Raw genomic sequence first — 22,068 nt, 5'->3', positions numbered from 1 at the left:
TAGCCCATTCCAGCCTTGTGTAGGTCTACAATCTTGTCCTTGACATCCTTGGAGAGCTCTTTGGTCTTGGCCATGGTGGAGAGTTTGGAATCTGATTGATTGATTGCTTCTGTGGACAGGTGTCTTTTATACAGGTAACAAGCTGAGATTAGGAGCACTCCCTTTAAGAGTGTGCTCCTAATCTCAGCTCGTTACCTGTATAAAAGACACCTGGGAGCCAGAAATCCTTCTGATTGAGAGGGGGTCAAATACTTATTTCTCTCATTAAAATGCAAATCAATTTTTAACATTTTTGACATGCGTTTTTCTGGATTATTTTGTTGTTATTCTGTCTCTCACTGTTCAAATAAACCTACCATTAAAATTATAGACTGATCATTTCTTTGTCAGTGGGCAAACGTACAAAATCAGCAGGGGATCAAATACTTTTTTTCCCTCACTGTATACTTCAATGAATTGTATGTGATCTTTATACAGTACCAGTCAAAAGTTTGGACACACCCTCTTATTCAATAGTTTCTTTATTTTTACTATTTTCTACATTGTAGAATAATAGTGAAGACATCAAAACTATGAAACAACACATATGGAATCATGTACTAACCAAAAAAGTGTTAAACAAGTCAAAATATATTTTATATGAGATTCTTCAACTAGCCACCCTTTGCCTTGATGACAGCTTTGCAATCTCTTGGGTATTCTCTCGACCAGCTTCACCTGGAATGCTTTTCCTACTGTCTTGAAGGACTTCCTACATATGCTGAGCACTTTTTGGCTGCTCTTCCTTCACTCTGTGGTCCAACTCATCCCAAACCATCTCAATTGGGTTGAGGTCGGGTGATATTGGAGGTCAGGTCATCTGATGCAGCACTCCATCACTTTCCTTCTTGGTCAAATAGCCCTTACACAGCCTGGAGGTGTGTTGGGTCATTGTCCTCTTGAAAAACAAATGATAGTCCCACTAAGCGCAAACCAGATGGGATGGCGTATCGCTGCAGAATGCTGTGGTAGCCATGCTGGTTAAGTGTGCCTTGAATTCTAAATAAATCACAGACAGTGTCACCAGCAAAGCACCCCCACACCATCACACCTCCTCCTCAATGCTTCACGGTGAGAACCACACATGCAGAGATTATCCACTCACCTACTCTGCGTCTCACAAAGACAAGGTGGTTGGAACCAAAAGTCTCAAATTTAGATTCATCAGACCAAAGGACAGATTTCCACCGATCTGATATTGATTGCTCATGTTTCTTGGCACAAGCAAGTCTCTTCTTATTATTGGTGTCCTTTAGTGGTGGTTTCTTTGCAGCAATTCAACCATGAAGGCCTGATTCACACAGTCTCCTCTGAACAGTTGATGTTGAGATGTGTCTGTTACTTGAACTCTGTGAGGCTGGTAACTCTAATGAACTTATCCTCTGCAGCAGAGGTAACTCTGAGTCTTCCTTTCCTGTGGCGGTCCTCATGAGAGCCAGTTTCATCATACCGCTTGATGGTTTTTGCGACTGCACTTGAAGAAACTTTTCAAAGTTCTTGAAATGTTCCGGATTGACTGACTTTCATGTCTTAAAGTAATGATGGACTGTCGTTTTTCTTTGCTTATTTGAGGAGCTCTTGCCATAATATGGTATTTTACCAAATAGTGCTATCCCCCCACCTTGTCACAACACAACTGATTGGCTCAGACGCATTATGAAGGAATTAAACTCCACAAATTAACTTTTAAGAAGGCACATGTTAATTGAAATGCATTCCAGGTGACTACCTCATTTGTCAAGGCGTCAGTGTAATGCGGTAGGCGAAGTCAGACACAGAGCTAATCAGAAGGCGTACTTTACTCGAAGGTAAAAGAAAGAACAACAACCTCCACGCAGGGAGGGAACAAACCTGCACACTAAACAACAGCCGAAACATGAACAAACACACACAACACACAGTGTGAGACAGAGGGTTAAGTAGGGGAGACATAACTACATAATGGGAAACCGGTGTGACCAATAAAGACAAAACAAGTCGAACATAGATACATGGATCGGTAGCAGCTAGTACTCCGGTGACGACGAACGCCGAAGCCTGCCCGAGCAAGGAGGAGGGGCAGCCTCGTCTGAATCCGTGACACTCATGTAGCTGGTTGAGAGAATGCCAAGAGTGTGCAAAGCTGTCATCATGGGAAAGCGTGGCCATTTGAAGAATCTAAATTATAAAATATATTTTGATTTGTTTAACACTTTTTTGGTTATTACATGATTCCATATGTGTTATTTAATAGTTTTGATGTCTTCACTATTATTCTACAATGTATAAAAGTAAAAATAAAGAAAAAGCCTGGAATGATGAGGTGTGTCCAAACTTTTGACCGGTACTGTATGTGGTAGTGGAGTATGGGCCTGAGGGCACACACTTAGTGTGTTGTGAATTCTGTAATGAATGTTCTGTAATGTTTTTCAAATTGTATGCCTTAATTTTGCTGGACCCTTGGCAGCAGCTAATGGGGATCCATAATAACTACAATACAAATACAATCCTCTGCATCCCCACCATGCGTCCCCATGCATCACCACCATCACACAATAACTCTGTTGTTGTTTACGCAATCCAAAAACTGCCCATTTTAAGTTGCAATCTGGGTCAGGTAGGCATCATTTAAAAGCTTGTTCTATTGCCAACATGACTAGCTACGTTTTAAAATATGATCTTACAGTATTAGGCTTTCACAAGGCAATTCAGAGAAACAGATGGTAATTTTTTGCGTGCATAGAAAGGAGTCATGAGTGCATTCAGGTGTGAATTTTCTTCACAGTAGGTAAAGATAGGCTCATTCTGTGCAGAACAACCCAGGGTTGCTGCTCCGTGGGATGTTCAAAGTTTCTGATATTTTTTTATAACCCAACCCTGATCTGTACTTCTCCACAACTTTGTCCCTGATCTGTTTGGAGAGCTCCTTGGTCTTCATGGTGCCGCTTGCTTGGTGGTGCCCCTTGCATAGTGGTGTTGCAGACTCTGGGGCCTTTCAGAACAGGTGTATATATACTGAGATCATGTGACACTTAGATTGCACACAGGTGGACTTTATTTAACTAATTATGTGACTTCTGAAGGTAATTGGTTGCACCAGATCTTATTTAGGGGCTTCATAGAAAAGGGGGTGAATACATATGCACACACCACATTTCCGGTATTATTATTTTTTAGAATTTTCTGAATATTTTTCATTTCCCTTCACCAATTTGGACTATTTTGTTTATGTCCATGACATGAAATCCAAATAAAAATCCATTTAAATTACAGGTTGTAATGCAACAAAATAGGAAAAACGCCAAGAGGGATGAATACTTTTGCAAGGCACTGTATGTATGTACGTACATACGTATGTAGTTATGGGTAGAACACGGGGCTTGCAAATTCTCACGGGGGACCAGTATGAAAATGTATGCACTCTGGAGAAGAGCGTCTGATAAATGACTCATATGTAAACATGTTATTTACCAGGAGAAAGGCCAGAGTTATGCTTGGATCCCAATCACCTCTATCACAACCACTCCAATTAGATCAGAATTAATCTGATACTTAACTAAATTAATGATGGTCAGACAACATGGTCAGACAATGTTAATAGGAAATAAATGATAAAAGGGTGGTTCCTCCATAATCTCTCTCTCTCTCTCTCTCTCTCTCTCTCTCTCTCTCTCTCTCTCTCTCTCTCTCTCTCTCTCTCTCTCTCTCTCTCTCTCTCTCTCTCTCTCTCTCTCTGTCTCTCTCTCTCTCTCTCCCTCCCTCCCTCCCTCCCTCCCTCCCTTCCTCCCTCCCTCCCGTCAGCCTATCCAAGGATCACTCTGGGTTCAGTATGAGTGCCAGTCAGATTAACAGTTTTTCTCAATTGCTAAAACACTAAAAACCCATTGGCTGAACAAAGTTCTCAGTTGCCTGGACTCATTTAGCTAATTATGCAGTCTGTTGTCAATACCTTAAACCATTTCACATGGTAAAACACAATTTGCAGCTCTCACTTTTCAGCAAAACTCTAAACACATTCTCATTCTCAAAACACATTCTGCACTCTAATGCACATGTCATCCATACTGGAAACACAAGTGGCAACAATCAAATACAAATAGAGAACACATGTATTTGATTGAACACAACCACTCAAAATTGATTTAACCTGTTTTAAATGATGCGACACAACCAATATAAGCCAGTTCAGAGAGCAAACAGGTTGTTGAAGATGGGAAGGAGAAAGTCTGAGAATGGATAGAATAAACAATGTGAGAGGACGAGGACGAGTGCGTATGCGAGGTGGGCGACGAGGAGGAAAGAGGAGGAGGAGGGCAAGAAAGAGGAAGAGGAGGACGAAGAGGAAGAGGAAGACAAAAGTGGAAATAACCTGATGAAATTCGAGCAACAGTCATAGACCATGTTCTTGTCCATGGACTGACAATGAGGGAAGCAGGACTTAGAGTGCAACCCAATTTGAGCTTATTTTCTGTGTCCACCATAGTAAGGACATTCAGAGAAGAGAACAGGTACAGTATACTACTGTATTTTTGTAATTGCAAATTTACTGTACTACACTATATGCAGCTGTTTCAATAGACATTTGTAAAGTTAATCACTGTATGTATTGTACTGCATGAATATGTTTTGTAACTGCACAACTACTTTTTGTAGAATTGCAAGGCTGCCACATGCAGGAGGAAGGACAGCTATATTCACTGGGGAGCAAGAGGCCGTTATAGTTGGCATGGTCCTTTAAGATAATGCAATACGACTCGGAGAAATCCAGGAATGAGTGGTACAAGACAACACACACTTCCAGGGAATCGAACAGTGTAAGCATTTCCACAATTGACCGTGTCCTCCATCGTAACAGGATGCGAATAAAACAAGTATACTGAGTACCTTTTGAGCGCAACTCACCAAGGGTGAAATAACTGCGAGCTCAGTATGTGCAAGTAAGTGTACATTCAGAAACATTTACTGTAATCCAGATTGTCTACAGTACAAACACATACTATGTGAATGACATTACTCTTCAGTACATACAATGTATGTGAATCAGAAGTGCATACAGTAGGCCTAATTGTACTCTACAGGACAACACTGTCTCTGTACGACTTACAAAATCCTACATACAGTATATTGTATTTCTACACAGACAATATTTGACTTGGAATCCTTGGACAGACCCCATGAGTTCATCTTTGTCGATGAAGCAGGCTTCAATCTAACAAAGAGGAGAAGGAGAGGCCAAAACATGATTGGACAGCGGGCCGTTGTTGAAGTCCCTGGTCAACGAGGTGGCAATGTCACAATCTGTGCTGCTATCGGCAACCATGGTGTTCTACATCACCATGTTACACTCGGGCCATATAACACCCGGCACCTTCTAAGATTCATTGCCAATCTAAGAGATATTTTAGTTGAGCAGCAGGTTCAAGAGCAGCAGGGTCAAGAGCTAAATGAGAATCCCATTCCCACCTACAGTGGGGGAAAAAAGTATTTAGTCAGCAACCAATTGTGCAAGTTCTCCCACTTAAAAAGATGAGAGAGGCCTGTAATTTTCATCATAGGTACACGTCAACTATGACAGACAAAATGAGAAAAGAAAATCCAGAAAATCACATTGTAGGATTTTTTATGAATTTATTTGCGAATGATGGTGGAAAATAAGTATTTGGTCAATAACAAAAGTTTCTCAATACTTTGTTATATACCCTTTGTTGGCAATGACACAGGTCAAACGTTTTCTGTAAGTCTTCACAAGGTTTTCACACACTGTTGCTGGTATTTTAGCCCATTCCTCCATGCAGATCTCCTCTAGAGCAGTGATGTTTTGGGGCTGTCGCTGGGCAACACGGACTTTCAACTCCCTCCAAAGATTTTCTATGGGGTTGAGATCTGGAGACTGGCTAGGCCACTCCAGGACCTTGAAATGCTTCTAACGAAGACATTCCTTCGTTACCCGGGCGGTGTGTTTGGGATCATTGTCATGCTGAAAGACCCAGCCACGTTTCATCTTCAATAACCTTGCTGATGGAAGGAGGTTTTCACTCAAAATCTCACGATACATGGCCCCATTCATTCTTTCCTTTACACGGATCAGTCGTCCTGGTCCCTTTGCAGAAAAACAGCCCCAAAGCATGATGTTTCCACCCCCCATGCTTCACAGTAGGTATGGTGTTCTTTGGATGCAACTCAGCATTCTTTGTCCTCCAAACACGACGAGTTGAGTTTTTACCAAAAAGTTATATTTTGGTTTCATCTGACCACATGACATTCTCCCAATCCTCTTCTGGATCATCCAAATGCACTCTAGCAAACTTCAGACGGGCCTGGACATGTACTGGCTTAAGCAGGGGGACACGTCTGGCACTGCAGGATTTGAGTCCCTGGTGGCGTAGTGTGTTACTGATGGTAGGCTTTGTTACTTTGGTCCCAGCTCTCTGCAGGTCATTCACTAGGTCCCTCCGTGTGGTTCTGGGATTTTTGCTCACCGTTCTTGTGATCATTTTGACCCCACGGGGTGAGATCTTGCGTGGAGCCCCAGATCGAGGGAGATTATCAGTGGTCTTGTATGTCTTCCATTTCCTAATAATTGCTCCCACAGTTGATTTCTTCAAACCAAGCTGCTTACCTATTGCAGATTCAGTCTTCCCAGCCTGGTGCAGGTCTACAATTTTGTTTCTGGTGTCCTTTGACAGCTCTTTGGTCTTGGCCATAGTGGAGTTTGGAGTGTGACTGTTTGAGGTTGTGGACAGGTGTCTTTTATACTGATAACAAGTTCAAACAGGTGCCATTAATACAGGTAACAAGTGGAGGACAGAGGAGCCTCTTAAATAAGAAGTTACAGGTCTGTGAGAGCCAGAAATCTTGCTTGTTTGTAGGTGACCAAATACTTATTTCCACCATAATTTGGAACTAAATTCATTAAAAATCCTACAATGTGATTTTCTGGGAAAAAAATTCTCAATTTGTCTGTCATAGTTGATGTGTACCTATGATGAAAATTACAGGCCTCTCTCATCTTTTTAAGTGGGAGAACTTGCACAATTGGTGGCTGACTAAATACTTTTTTTCCCCACTGTGTGGGACAATGTCAGTTTCCACCGAGCTGCTCAGGTAAAATGGGCAGTTTATGAACTTGTACCTCCCTCCATACTTTCATTTCCTGAATCCGATTGAGGAGTTTTTCTCCTCTTGGAGATGGAAAGTGTATGATAGACAACCCTACACCAGAGTAAATCTGCTGCATGCCATGGATTTAGCCTGTGGTGATATAGGTGAGGAATCATGTCAGGGCTGGATACGGCACACAAGAGGCTTCTTCCCCCGTTGCTTCAGGAGGGACAATATTGCTTGTGATGTGGACGAAGTGCTCTGGCCTGACCCAGCCCAAAGACAAGAAGAAGCACATTGATCACATGTGCTTTGATTTGTGTCCCTTTTAGTATTGTATACTGTAGTACAGTGCATTGTAGGCTGTATACTGTACAATGGACAAATTGTATGGCCCTGAACATTGTGCTTTCCATTTGTTAACAGTACTGACTGCTCAATAGATTTGGACTGGTTGCAGGTTCATATCAACAAAGAACAAGAATTACAGTATAACAGAGACAAAGGACAAGTTTGTGAGATGCAGGGTACTGTACTGTAAAAATAGGGGTACAAGGAGGAGGAAGAACAAAAAACAAAATTGAAAAGAGCAAAGCAGAGTAGTAATTTCTGATCAATTTTGAGCTACTATGATAGAACATGTTTTCGTTCATCAAAAGACAATGACGGGAAAATATGAAATTTGTTTTGAGATTAAAAATGTACTTCTCCCTGAGAACTGTATGTTTTGAACAATGTGTTTTCTATTTTTCGGTGTATTGTTTACTGACTGCTTGAGAGTGTTTATCATTTTGATCACTTTGTTTATGATTTGAGAGCAGTGTTTGATTTTGAACACAGGTAAAACTGTTTTGAGGCGAATGTTTCATTTTGCAAGAGGAGTCAGAGGTTTTGTAAATAGTGCTTGAAGATGAGGTTTTGTGTTGAATGTTTTCAGGAAATGGAGCAAGGTTTCAGAAATTGTGTTTTAGCAATTGAGAAAAACTGTAAACTCTCAGAAGGTACCTTAATCCATAAGAGGTGGTTAGTGATATCAGGGCGATATCCTCAAACTTCTCCCACCTGGGCTGACTTGCCACACACACATAAGTGGAGGTGGGTGAACACAGGGTCCTTGATGTGCCCTTTTCACAGGCAGAGTGGGCACTCTCACCAGCCTGTGTTCCTCCCTCCTGAAATGTACAACACCTCTGAATTGGCATGTGGAAGCAGCAGTAATCTACAACACCTCTGAATTGGCATATGGAAGCAGCAGTAATCTACAACACCTCTGAATTGGCATATGGAAGCAGCAGTAATCTACAACACCTCTGAATTGGCATATGGAAGCAGCAGTAATCTACAACACCTCTGAATTGGCATATGGAAGCAGCAGTAATCTACAACACCTCTGAATTGGCATATGGAAGCAGCAGTAATCTACAACACCTCTGAATTGGCATGTGGAAGCAGCAGTAATCTACAACACCTCTGAATTGGCATATGGAAGCAGCAGTAATCTACAACACCTCTGAATTGGCATATGGAAGCAGCAGTAATCTACAACACCTCTGAATTGGCATATGGAAGCAGCAGTAATCTACAACACCTCTGAATTGGCATATGGAAGCAGCAGTAATCTACAACACCTCTGAATTGGCATATGGAAGCAGCAGTAATCTACAACACCTCTGAATTGGCATGTGGAAGCAGCAGTAATCTACAACACCTCTGAATTGGCATATGGAAGCAGGCATAAAACCGTGTGGGAGTGATATAGAAAGTGATGCCTCACTCCACCTCTCCATCCACTCTCTCTCTCTCTCTCTCTCTCTCTCTCTCTCTCTCTCTCTCTCTCTCCCTCTCTCCCTCTCTCCCTCTCTCTCTCTCTCTCTCTCTCTCTCTCTCTCTCTCTCTCTCTCTCTCTCTCCCTCTCTCCCTCTCTCCCTCTCTCCCTCTCTCTCCTCCCTCCATTTTCCCTCTGCCAGCCGCTGGTTTGTGGTTTGTCTCTACATCACGATCTGGGCTCCTGTTCTCCAGCAGTTTGGCTGGCCCCTCTTAGGGTCCTCTCTTAGCCCACACTGTTCCAATCTCTAAATGGTGTGGGAGGACAGAGAGGAAAAGCCTGAAAGCCTGAGCAGAGAGGAATATGTGTAGATCAGTATCAAAGTGAGTTCCAGTCAGGACCGGTTCTGATTTAGATCCTAACACCCAGCTGACAGACAGACTGGTTCCTCCTCCCCCTCTCACAGGGATTCAGCAGCTACATTTACATTACATTTACGTCATTTAGCAGACGCTCTTATCCTACTTGTATGTGTCTGGAATTAAGCTCTAGGATGCCATAGAAAAATGTATGACAAACATAAAGGTCATACAAATAACTTCTAATTATCAGGAAATTATGGAGCAAGTGAATGCATCATAATATTTCGACGTGCAATACCCCAGAGACTCATACAAAACAACAACAACAACTTAGCACTGTGCTCTTGAAGAAAACAATACAAATGCTTTTGCCTATCTCAGTTTCTGTCTCGTTATCACACACACACACACACTTCACACACACACACACACACACACACACACACACACACACACACACACACACACACACACACACACACACACACACACACACACACACACACACACACACACACACACACACACACACACACACCATGAACCTACAGACCTCCCTTCACCCAATCCTTCACCCCCCAACACACACTCATGCCCCACACTGCCTCCCTCTCTCCCCCCTCACCTCTCTCCCCTCTGTGGGCTCTCTCTGGGGCCCAGGTTTGGGTGGCGACTGCCGCGGCATGAGAGCAATAGAGGGTCTGTGGTTGGTGTTGGCGCGTTGGGATTGAAGCAGCACGTTGAGCAGCTTCAGGACCAGTGGCACGACCATGATCCTCAGCACCTCGCCACCGTGGGGTTGCCGTGGTGATCACCTTTGCCACCGCCAGACCCTGCCTGGACCTTGCAAAACGGCAAGACCACAGCAACGACGTGGCCCCGGTGTGTGGGCACCCTGGACTGGGCACACATATCGAGAGTCCTGGTTTGCAAAGGCATCAAGTAATTCCCCAGTAAACCCCCTCTTCCTCTCTTCCTCTCTTCCTCTCTTCCTCTCTTCCCTTTCTATTTCCCTTTACATCCACGGACAGCTCAGCCAAACACCTCTCGTCTCAGTGAGAAGAGAACCTCTCTCTTCCCTCTCTTCTCTCTCCTCTCTCAGCTCATCCTCCCGCTGGCTTGGTTTCCAGGGAGTCAGCCGCTCTGATCATCGCCACTTTTTAGAATTTCTCAATGAGTTTTCTTGGAGTGTTTTGTTCACCAAGCCCCTTCCCCTGCTCATCTCTCTGATACTGGAGGATGAATAATTTCATAATACAGCTGTGGTGCTTGGGCAGAGGAGCATAGAGAGTAGGAGAGAGAGAGCGAGAGAGAGAGAGAGAGAGAGAGAGAGAGAGAGAGAGAGAGAGAGAGAGAGAGAGAGAGAGAGAGAGAGAGAGAGAGAGAGAGAGAGAGAGAGAGAGAGAGAGAGAGAGAGAGAGAGAGAGAGAGAGCGAGAGAGAGAGAGAGAGAGAGAGAGAGAGCGAGAGAGAGAGAGAGAGAGAGAGCGAGAGGAAGACTAAATCCTCTGGGTTGCCAGATTGGCTGTTTATTGGGGCAGAAAATAGCACCCAGCGTTAGGCATTATTCCCCAGCTCGCTGCCTCTGCCTTGGCAGCCAAACAATAAGCCATACCATAGCCATTAATGCCCACTGCTGTGTCCTATGTCGGGTGTGTGTGTTTCAACTGTATATGTGTAGGTCAGATCACAAGTAGGACACATCTGGCATAGTTCTCTAGATGAATATCTGATTGTGGATCTGATGGGCCAGGTCAGTGTATCATCACCTGTCCTGCCTTTCTTTCTCTCTACCTTATTTCTCCCCTTCCTCTGCTCTGCCCTACCAGGGTGCAGATCTGGCATATCTCAGCCTCAATTCCCCCTGTTCTGAGCTAAACATGTTGTCCCTCCCTCCCTCCCTCCCTCCCTCCCTGCCTGCCTGCCAGCCTGCTTGCCTACCTGCCTGCCTCCCTCCCTCCCTGCCTGGCTCCTCTAATTCCATCATCATGCCTCTCTATCTGTCAGCAGAGCTAACTAACGTCTTCAAGGGTGAATATTGTTATGTTGTGTTGTGTTTATCTTTCTGCATTATGTGTTATATACAGTCAGACAGACAGACAGATAATTTGGTGTCTGAATTCAAAGTGTCACTTGGTGTTACCCAATTTAAAAGAAATAAAAATCTTTATGCGCAAAATGATTAATCAAATCACTTCAGTCAATTATTTTAAAAGGATTGAAGACCTTAGATTTGAGCATTTGTGGCCTCAAAAATGTCTCATTGGTGTTACCATCATTGGTGTTACCATCATTGGTGTTACCATCATTGGTGTTGCTACTACTACTGGTGGGACAATGTTATCATAATGGTACAAATTATTTAAAGTCATTAAGCTACCATATTAGCTGCTATAGAATGAAAAATACGAATATTTGCCATGCTCAAATGCCACCCACAGACAGACAGACAGACAGACAGACAGACAGGGAGGGAGGGAGGGAGGGAGGGAGGGAGGGAGGGAGGGAGGGAGAGCGAGAGAGAGCACAGGCTGGGTTGCCTGGATACGGGAGAGACAGTAACTTCTGTCTAAATTTAAGCACAGGTACAGTATCATGGGACTGTACACACACAGTCAAATAAGCTATCGTTTGCTGACGTCACAGCATTAATTGGAGACACCTATTGCTAAAGATAAAGTGAGAAAATGACTGCTATTTTCCCCAGCGTGTCACATTGCTGGTGAATGACGAGTCATTGTCATGTATAGGCAGGCCCTAGAGTAGTGTTATCAATGTCACCTCCGTCAAGTCAGGGCATGTGACCGCTTGTCTTTTGGCTGCTGGCCCGGTTCGTCACCTCGGACACCCGTGCCTCTACTGTCTTTCCCACAATGCATCAGAAGCCATCGGCAGGCAGGCAGGCCCTCCAAAGTGATAATGATCAGCGGCCTTACTGGCAGGGTGCCAGCTTTTAGCTGGATAAATACACAATGGGTAACGATAACTTGGTTATATACACGGGGTACCAGTATTGTGTGTGCAGGGGTATGAGGTCATTAAGGTAGATCCTGTATGTACATATAACTAGGAATAAAGTGACAGATAATAAAACAGTAGCAGCAGAGTTCAGTATGTGATGAGTCCAAGTTAGTGCAGAAAGGGCCAATGCATGCAATGATATTATAATGACGCCGGAGGATGTGGCTACCGATTTACGGGCTCCTTAACAATTGTGCTATTTTGTGTGTTTTTTCACGTTATTTGTAACTTATTTAGTACATAATGTTTCTGCCACTGTCTCTTATGACCGAAAATAGCTTCTGGACATCAAAACAGTGATTCTCAACTCGTACTGGACGAAGATTTTTCTTTAACGAGTTGGACGCAAAATATTTACTTCAGACACCGGACAAGGCCCAAATCCCCGTCATTCGCATGAAGAAGAGACGGAGATATAGGGGTCGTAGGTCGGGGTGCCTTGTAAGAATCCGACAGCGAGTGGGTAACCCGCCCCTACCATCAGTCCTATTAGCCAACATGCAATCATTGGATAATAAACTGGATGATCTCCGATCAAGACTATCCTACCAACGGGACATTAAAAACTGTAATATCTTATGTTTCACCGAGTCGTGGCTGAACGACGACATGGATAACATACAGCTGGCTGGGTTTTCCGTGGATCGACAAGATAGAACAGCTGCCTCTGGTAGACAAGGGGTGGCGGTCTGTGTCTATTTGTCAATAACAGCTGGTGCACGAAATCTAATATTAATGAAGTCTCTAGGTTTTGCTCGCCTGAGGTTGAGTATCTCATGATAAGCTGTAGACCACACGATTTACCAAGAGAGTTTTTCGTAGCTGTCTATTTACCACCACAAACTGATGCTGGCACTAAGACCACACTCAACGAGCTGTATAAGGCCATAAGCAAACAAGAAAAAGCTCATCCAGAGGCGGCGCTCCTAGTGACCGGGGACTTTAATGCAGGGAAACATAAATCCGCTTTACCTAATTTCTACCAGCATGTTACATGTGCAACCAGAGGAGAAAAAACTCTAGACCACCTTTACTCCACACACAGAGACGCATACAAAGCTCTCCCTCGCCCTCCATTTGGCAAATATGACCATAACTCTATCCTCCTGATTCCTGCTTACAAGCAAAAACTAAAGCAGGAAGTACCATTGACTCGCTCAATATGGAAGTGGTCAGATGATGCAGATGCTAAGCTACAGGACTGTTTTGCTAGCACAGACTGGAATATGTTCCGGGATTCTTCTGATGGCATTGAGGAGTACACCACATCAGTCACACGCTTCATCAATAAGTGCATCGATGACGTCGTCCCCACAGTGACCGTACGTGCATACCCCAACCAGAAGCCATGGATTACAGGCAACATCTGCACTGAGCTAAAGGGTAGAGCTGCCGCTTTCAACGAGCGGGACTCTAACCCGGACGCTTATAAGAAATCCCGCTATGCCCTCTGACGAACCATCAAACTGGCAAAGTGTCAATACAGGACTAAGATTGAATCCTAATACACCTGCTCTGATGCTCGTTGGATGTGGCAGGGCTTGCAAACTATTACGGACTTCAAAGGGAAGAACAGCCACTAGCTGCCCAGTGACACAAGCCTACCAGATGAGCTAAATTACTTCTAAGCGCACTTCGAGGCAAGCAACACTGAAGCATGCATGAGAGCACCAGCTGTTCCAGATGACTGTGTGATCACGCTCTCCGTAGCCGATGTGAGTAAGACCTTAAAACAGGTCAACATTCACAAGGCCGCAGATTACCAGGACGTGTACTCCTAGCATGCGCTGACCAACTGGCAAGTGTCTTCATTTACATTTTCAACCTGTCCCTGACCGAGTCTGTAATACCAACATGCTTCAAGCAGACCACCATAGTCCCTGTGCCCAAGAACACCAAGATAACCTGCCTAAATGACTACCGACCCGTAGCACTCACATCTGTAGCCCTGTTCACCCATGACTGCGTGGCCAAGCACGCCTCCAATTCAATCATCAAGTTTGCAGATGACAAAACAGTAGTAGGCTTGATTACCAACAATGTCGAGACAGCCTACAGGGAGGAGGTGAGGTTTCTGGGAGTGTGGTGCCAGGAAAATAATCTCTCACTCAACGTCAACAAAACAAAGGAGATGATCATGGACTTCAGGAAACAGCAGAGGGTGCACCCCCCTATCCACATCGACAGGACTGCAGTGGAGAAGGTGGAAATCTTCAAGTTCCTTGGTGTACACATCACTGACAACCTAAAATGGTCCACCCACACAGATAGTGTGGTGAAGAAGGCGCAACAGAGCCTATTCAACCTCAGGAGGCTAAAGAAATTTGTGTTGCACCTAAAACCCTCACAAACTTTTACAGATGCACAATTGAGAGCATCCTGTCGGGCTGTATCACCGCCTGTTACGGCAACTGCACCGCCCACAACCGCAGGGCTCTCCAGAGGGTCGTGCGGTCTGCCCAACGCATTACCGGGGGCAAACTACCCACCCTCCAGGACACCTACAGCACCCGATGTCACAGGAAGGCCAAAAAGATAATCAAGGACATCAACCACCCGAGCCACTGCCCCGCTATCATCCAGAAGGCGAGGTCAGTACAGGTGCATCAAAGCTGGAACCGAGAGACTGAAAAACAGCTTCTATCTCAAGGCCATCAAACTGTTAAATAGCCATCACTAGCACATTTGAGGCTGCTGCTGGCTATTGAAATCACTGGGCACTTTAAGAAATGGACACTAGTCACTTTAATAATGTTTACATATCTTGCATTACTCATCTCATGTATATATACTGTATTCAATAATATTCTACAGTGTCTTAGTCCATGCTGCTCTGTCATTGCTCGTTCATATAAGTATAATTCCATTCCTTACTTAGATTTGTGGGTATTGGGTATATGTTGTGAAATTGTTAGATATTACTTGTTAGATATTACTGCACTGTCGGAGCTAGAAGCACAAGCATTTCGCTACACCCGCAATAACATCTGCTAAACACGTGTATGTGACACATACAATTTGATTTGATTTGATTTGATGAAGGCTGGTCATGGCTCACATCAACACCATTATCCCAGAAACCCTAGACCCACTCCAATTTGCATACCGCCCCAACAGATCCACAGATGACGCAATCTCTATTGCACTCCACACTGCGCTTTCCCACCTGGACAAAAGGAACACCTACGTGAGAATGCTGTTCATTGACTACAGCTTAGCATTCAACACCATAGTGCCCTCAATGCTCATCACTAAGCTAAAGACCCTGGGACTAAACACCTCCCTCTGCAACTGGATCCTGGACTTGTGAATGAATGTTAACCTGTTTAAAGCTCTTACTCACATCAGCTATGGAGAGCGTGATCACACAGTCGTCTGCAACAGCTGGTGCTCTCATGCATGGTTCAGTGCTATTTGCCTTGAGGCGAGCGTAAAAGGCATTTAGCTCTTCTGGTAGGCTCGTGTCACTGGGCAGCTCGTGGCTGGGTTTTCCTTTGGAATCCATGATAGTTTGCAAGCCCTGCCACATCCGATGAGAGTCAGAGCTGGTGTAGTAGGATTCAATCTTAATGCTGTACTGACTCTTTGGTTAACTTAGCTAGCGAATTTTAGCAAATATTAGCTTAGACGTTAGATCAGTCAAAACACCTCAAAACAAGACATGATACCAAGAACAAGACACAATTGGCTGAAACGAGCCACCTACGACTACCACATGACAGGTTGTTGTAATTGTTGATAGCTATCTGTCCATCCAGAATCACAACAACACGCTGACTTCTCCCACATGGCAGGTTGTTGTAATTGTTGATCACTATCTGTCCATCCAGAATCACAACAACACGCTGACTTCTGCCACATGGAAGCGTGCACATCATTTTCGTGACATTGTCAGCTAACGATCGTGACATTGTCAGCTAACCAATCTATAGGCTTTAGGCTACGAAGTACATGCTCGGAGAAGTACAGAGTGAAGTTATATTTCTAAGATAGATGCTGGGATGGTGTAAATAAAACTAGGCTGCATTACACAGTGCAATGGATATTCCAACCCTGAGCCCCGGCCTGCTCTGCTCTTGCTGATCAATAACGTCTTTGTGTGCTGCCTAACCAATGGCTGTGCTGTGTAGGCCTATGGTGGCACTTCAAGAGGAGAGTCTTCCGAAAATAATTTTTGATTAGGCCTACACAGAAATAAAAAGTCACACCAAATAAATTAATTTTGCGCGTGCGGACTAGCCTATAGCCCATATCGCCTATATATAGCCTATATATAGCCAGACTAGCCTATAGCCCATATCGCCTATATATAACCAGACTAGCCTATAGCCCATATCGCCTATATATAGCCAGACTAGCCTATAGCCCATATCGCCTATATATAACCAGACTAGCCTATAGCCCATATCGCCTATATATAACCAGACTAGCCTATAGCCCATATCGCCTATATATAACCAGACTAGCCTATAGCCCATATCGCTCTATATAGCCAGACTAGGCTATAGCCCATATCGCCTATATATAACCAGACTAGCCTATAGCCCATATCGCCTATATATAGCCAGACTAGCCTATAGCCCATATCGCCTATATATAACCAGACTAGCCTATAGCCCATATCGCCTATATATAACCAGACTAGCCTATAGCCCATATCGCCTATATATAGCCAGACTAGCCTATAGCCCATATCGCCTATATATAACCAGACTAGCCTATAGCCCATATCGCCTATATATAGCCAGACTAGCCTATAGCCCATATCGCCTATATATAGCCAGACTAGGCTATAGCCCATATCGCCTATATATAACCAGACTAGCCTATAGCCCATATCGCCTATATATAACCAGACTAGCCTATAGCCCATATCGCCTATATATAACCAGACTAGCCTATAGCCCATATCGCCTATATATAGCCAGACTAGCCTATAGTGGGGGAGAGAAAAGAGACAGAAGGAGAGAGAGAATAGGAAGAAGAGTGAGAGAGAGAAAAAGGGAGAGATAGACAGAGAGAGGGGGAAAGAGGGAGAGAGGGATGCACACAGAAAGAAACCCCACAGACATGTACTGGCTGAAAATTAAGTCTCCATATCTGGTCCCTCTAAACCTAAATGAATCCCTCTATTGTGGAGCGGCTCTTTATCAAACACTATATGTTCTGTTCAGTTTGAGGAGAGCGCCAAGATGAGAAGGAGGACTGGAGGTCAACTTTATAGCTTGCTACTACTATAATTGATTTTATTAAAAACAACATGTTTCTTGCCCATGATGTATTTATCAGCGTTATTGACCTCACAATAAGCCAGATTTGAGTAACTTACATTGTGGTGCTGAAACTTTAAGAAGCAGCTGCGGCACAATCAAACGGATATGGACAGCTCATGGTGCTGAAAGTAGGCAAATTCGAGTAGGCATGATTCATTTCAGACGTCTTCATTTTAATTAGACTTACAACAAGATGGCTTAATGTTGGAGACCATTTTTTCCTATTTCAGAAAGACTGTGGTAAACAGAAATGGCCCTATAGCCAAAAGATGAAAGGCATCAACAGAATGCAACATTAACCACAACCACAACCACAACACAACCACAACACATGCAATGGTGAGACATCGCAGGTGACAATGGAGAATGGAGAGATTATACCTCCAGGAGAGAATGACAGATGGAGTAAGAAAGGCTGATGAGGCAGAGTTTCTCTCTAAACCTCCCAGAGATAATCTCCTCAGCATAGACGTCTAGAATTTTCTCTCAGTTTTGTTCCTCTCCCTTTGTGAGAATGAGCTAGTGAAGATTGAAGAGTGAGAGAGTGTGTGCGTGTGTGTTTGTGCGAGTAAGCATTTCACTGTCCGCTTGCTAAAGCTTGTGAATATACATGTTGTTTCCACATGTTGGAATCACTTGCTTTCCAGCAAATTGCTCAAGTAACTGTCTGCTATTCAAGGTGTCTGTTCGTTTCCGTAGCGAACTCTTCAATGGGATAAATACCCTGTTCAAACCATTAGAGCTGAGCTCTTCATTCAACAAGGCTTGAGTTCAGCAGTCTAACCACAGTGTCTAGTTACACTGGCACTACGCATGAATACAGCACAGTAGCTTTTAACTGTGTTGCTTTGGAGTCTTTGAATTACATCATTCTCATGGGGGAGGCTGTCTATCAAACAGTACAGCAGGTCTGCAGGCAGAGCAACAGCAAATATACACATAGGCCAAAACAATTAAGCCAGTATATGAAAACAGGGATAGTAGGTTTTAGTGTCTTATAAGTGTGATGTATCAGTTTCATGGAACTGGTGAGTGGACCATGGGATAATGTTGACCAACAACCTATTGACCAATTCAATTAATTGAACTCAGGGTCAAATGCACGGCACACAGACATTAGCACAGGCACACCCCACATTAAACAATACTATAGAATACTATTTACATTTTTACATTTTAGTCATTTAGCAGACGCTCTTATCCGGAGCGACTTACAGTTAGTGAGTGCATACATTTTTTATTTTTTATATTTTATTTTACTCTATATTTTAAATTTAAAAAAAAAAAAAATTCTATATTTATATATTTTTTGTAAATATTTTTTTTCACTGTATTTTTTTTTTAGGAACTTTACTGTAGTATTCACTGTAGTATTCTGTAGTATTTAAAGTTAACTATAGTACAAATACTGTAGTAAAAACTGTATTATATTCTATAGTAATTAATGTAGTGCTTTTGCGGATTGTAGTATACTGTAGTATTTAATGTAGTGTTTTTGCAGACATTACTGTAGTATTTACTATAGTGTTTTTGTTTTATTGTCTTTGACATATCAGTGAAGGCTTTCTCCTTCAGGAAACCTCCTGGAGAAATACATAACCTGTAGGTAGGTAGGTATGATTGGTGTCTGAACGGATAGTTCAGAGCTTCTTTCCTTCTCATCCTCTCCTCCTCCTCCTGTCCTTCTCCTGTCCTTATCCTCCTTTCCTTCTCCTCCTCTCCTCCTCTTCTCCTCCTCCTTCTCTTCCTTCTCCTCCTCTCCTCCTCCTCCTCTCCTCCTTCTCCTCCTCTCCTCCTCCTCTCCTCCTCTTCCTTCTCTTCCGTCTCCTCCTCTCCTCCTCCTTCCCCCTCCTCCTCCTCCTCCTCCTTCTCTTCCTTCTCCTCCTCTCCTCCTCCTCCTTCTCTTCCTTCTCCTCCTCTCCTCCTCCTTCCCCCCTCCTCCTCCTCCTCCTCCTTCTCTTCCTTCTCCTCCTCTCCTTCTCCTCCTCTCCTCCTCCTCCGCCTCCTCCTCCTCCTCCTCTCCTTCTCCTCCTGTTTTCTCCTCCTCCTCCTCCTCCTCCCCTTCTCTCTCTACGTATGTGCCCTGTAGCATGGTTCAGTTGCAGGTTCCCTGACTGACAGATAGTGACAGTGGTGTAACTGCGAGGGGAGTCATTTGTACCATGTCAACCGGAGCGGATGGCCATCTCACCCCTGACCTTTAGGTCCTGCCTCTCCATGGTAACCACGGAAATATGACAGGTGACCAGCTGATTGGACAACGCTCTGAGCTAACACAGTGACATGTGGCCTGAACTGACAACATCATTCATCATGTGAGGCGGGTGGATGAGCACATGACACCCATGTGTTTCTGAGGGGACTAGTGGATGAAGAATAGAGCTTGGTTAAGGAGTCCCAGATAGGCAGGGTTTGCACTGCTAGCGTATTTGATGGAAAACAAATACTATTCTTTTGAAACACAACTGTTAGTCCAAGAATTCATATTTGAGATCATAAGGTTGTTTCATTGTCATGTTGTACCTTAACATACAGTTGACAAATATGTACTCCATATTATAGTTGTTTAATCAAATCAAACCAAATGTTATTTGTCACATGCTTCGTAAACAACATGTCATCGTTCCACCTGTCACCAGATGGCCACAGCGACCGTCCTAGAGACTATTATGACACTCAGGTGTTTTTATTTTCTAATTATGAGTTCCCCTTTAAGAGAGGCATGTTTTCTGTTTCTCTTTGCAGTAGCTTGACTCGTTTGTCGTGTGTTTGCCTCCTTAGTAAGTTTTCTAGTCCTAGTGTTTGTTGTTTTCTCAGCGTTACTGTAATCCTGCTGTTCCCTATTCTCAGTAAAGTATTTACATTTATTTTTACCACTTATTCCTCATTTGGTCTATTCTCTGCTTCTGGGTCCAACCTCATCATGTCACAGCAAGCTACTACCCCCAACATGGAACCAGCAGAGATCACCCACATCAAGAACGTTATAACCCACCAAGGAGCACTGTTGGGACGGCAGCAAGAACAACTCTCCCAAATATCTGAGACCCTTCGGGCACTTACCGATTCCCTCCTACCACGGCCCAACCCCAACCCAGGAGGAGCCAATGCCCAAGTCTCATCGCCCAGTGCTACAGACGTCGCCATAGTCCCTCCAGGGAACCTGCACCAGGAACCCAAGATCCCTGCCCCCCGAGCGGTACGACGGTCACCCGGGAGGATGCAAGGGGTTCCTTACTCAGTGCTCTCTGGTGTTCGAGTTACAGTCCTCCTCATTCCACACCGATCGAGCCATAATCGCCTACATCATCTCTCTACTCTCGGGCAAGGGCCTGGCATGGGCTATGGCGGTGTAGGAACAGTAGCCACCATCCTGCAGCTCAATATTGGCCTTCACTGCCGAGTTGTGACGAGTCTTCTACCACCCAGTCGGCGGACGAGAAGCAGCCAAGGGGCCAGACCAGTGGCTGACTTCGCCATTGAGTTCTGCACCCTCGCCGCCGAGAGCGGGTGGAATACGGAGGCACTGGTTACCGCTTTCCACCAGGGTCTGTCTAACCCCATCAAGGACGAACTGGCCACTCGAGAACTGGGAGGGGACCTCGAGTCACTGATAACACTGGCAATCAGGATTGAAAACCGCATCCGAGAACGTGTGAGACAGCACTTTTTTGACACCACCCCAGAGCACCACAAGCCCCCCGAGCCCAGCATTGAGGAACCCATGCAGCTGTCTGAGCCCACAGGAATGTGACGTGCGCGAAGGCTGCTGCCTCTGTTTTGGAGGTCTCTGCCATCTCCGTACTACATGTCCAGAGTTGACGGGAAACGCCAGGGCTCACCAGGTCAAGAGGAGACCCTGATGAGCTGTGAAGTTACTCCCCAGCCACCAAGTCACCGTCTGTCACTACCACCTGTCACCCTCCATTGGGACAACTGTCAGCACCACATTCAAGCCTTCGTGGACTCTGGGGCTGCGGATAATTTCATGGACCAAGACTTCGCCAGTAAACCACAAATCCCCTACATGAAATGTCCCATCCCTCTTTAGATTCAAGCGCTCGATGGGCGTCCCATCAGCTCTGGCCAGGTGGAGTATCAGACCAAGCCCATTCTACTGCAGGTTGGGGTGAACCATTCTGAGACTCTTAGCTTTCTTTTGATCACTGCTCCCGAGAATCCTCTGATCCTAGGGTACCCCTGGCTAGTGCTCCATGACCCACTATTCTCCTGGTTTACGGGACACCTGCTAGACTGGGGCAAGAACTGCCAGTGTCTAAGGCCTCCACCAAGAGCATTGCCACGTTCCCCGGCATCCCTCGAAGAACAAGACCTCTCCGCTCCCCCTCCCGAGTACTTCGACCTCCGGGAGATTTTCAGTAAGAGGCAAGCCGCCACCTTTCCCCCTCATCGTCCTTACGACTGTGCCCTAGAACTTCTACCCGGCTCCACACCTCCTCAGGGCCAGCTGTACTCCCTCTCTGCCCCTGAAGCAGCTGTCAAGGACAATTACATCCGGGAGTCGTTGG

At 44.7% G+C, this 22,068-nt stretch overlaps 1 protein-coding gene across 1 annotated transcript in view; it reads right to left on the bottom strand.

Moving 5' to 3' along the window:
• LOC121549718 (potassium voltage-gated channel subfamily H member 2-like) overlaps nucleotides 1-22,068 on the bottom strand; it is a 153,069-nt gene that overhangs the window by 48,913 nt on the left and 82,088 nt on the right. The window lies entirely within an intron of this gene.

This window comes from Coregonus clupeaformis, chromosome 34 (genome assembly GCF_020615455.1).
Source record: "Coregonus clupeaformis isolate EN_2021a chromosome 34, ASM2061545v1, whole genome shotgun sequence".
NCBI lineage: Eukaryota > Metazoa > Chordata > Actinopteri > Salmoniformes > Salmonidae > Coregonus > Coregonus clupeaformis.
Note: the sequence above shows the minus strand (reverse complement) of the source record. Positions and strands in the feature narration are given on the sequence as shown.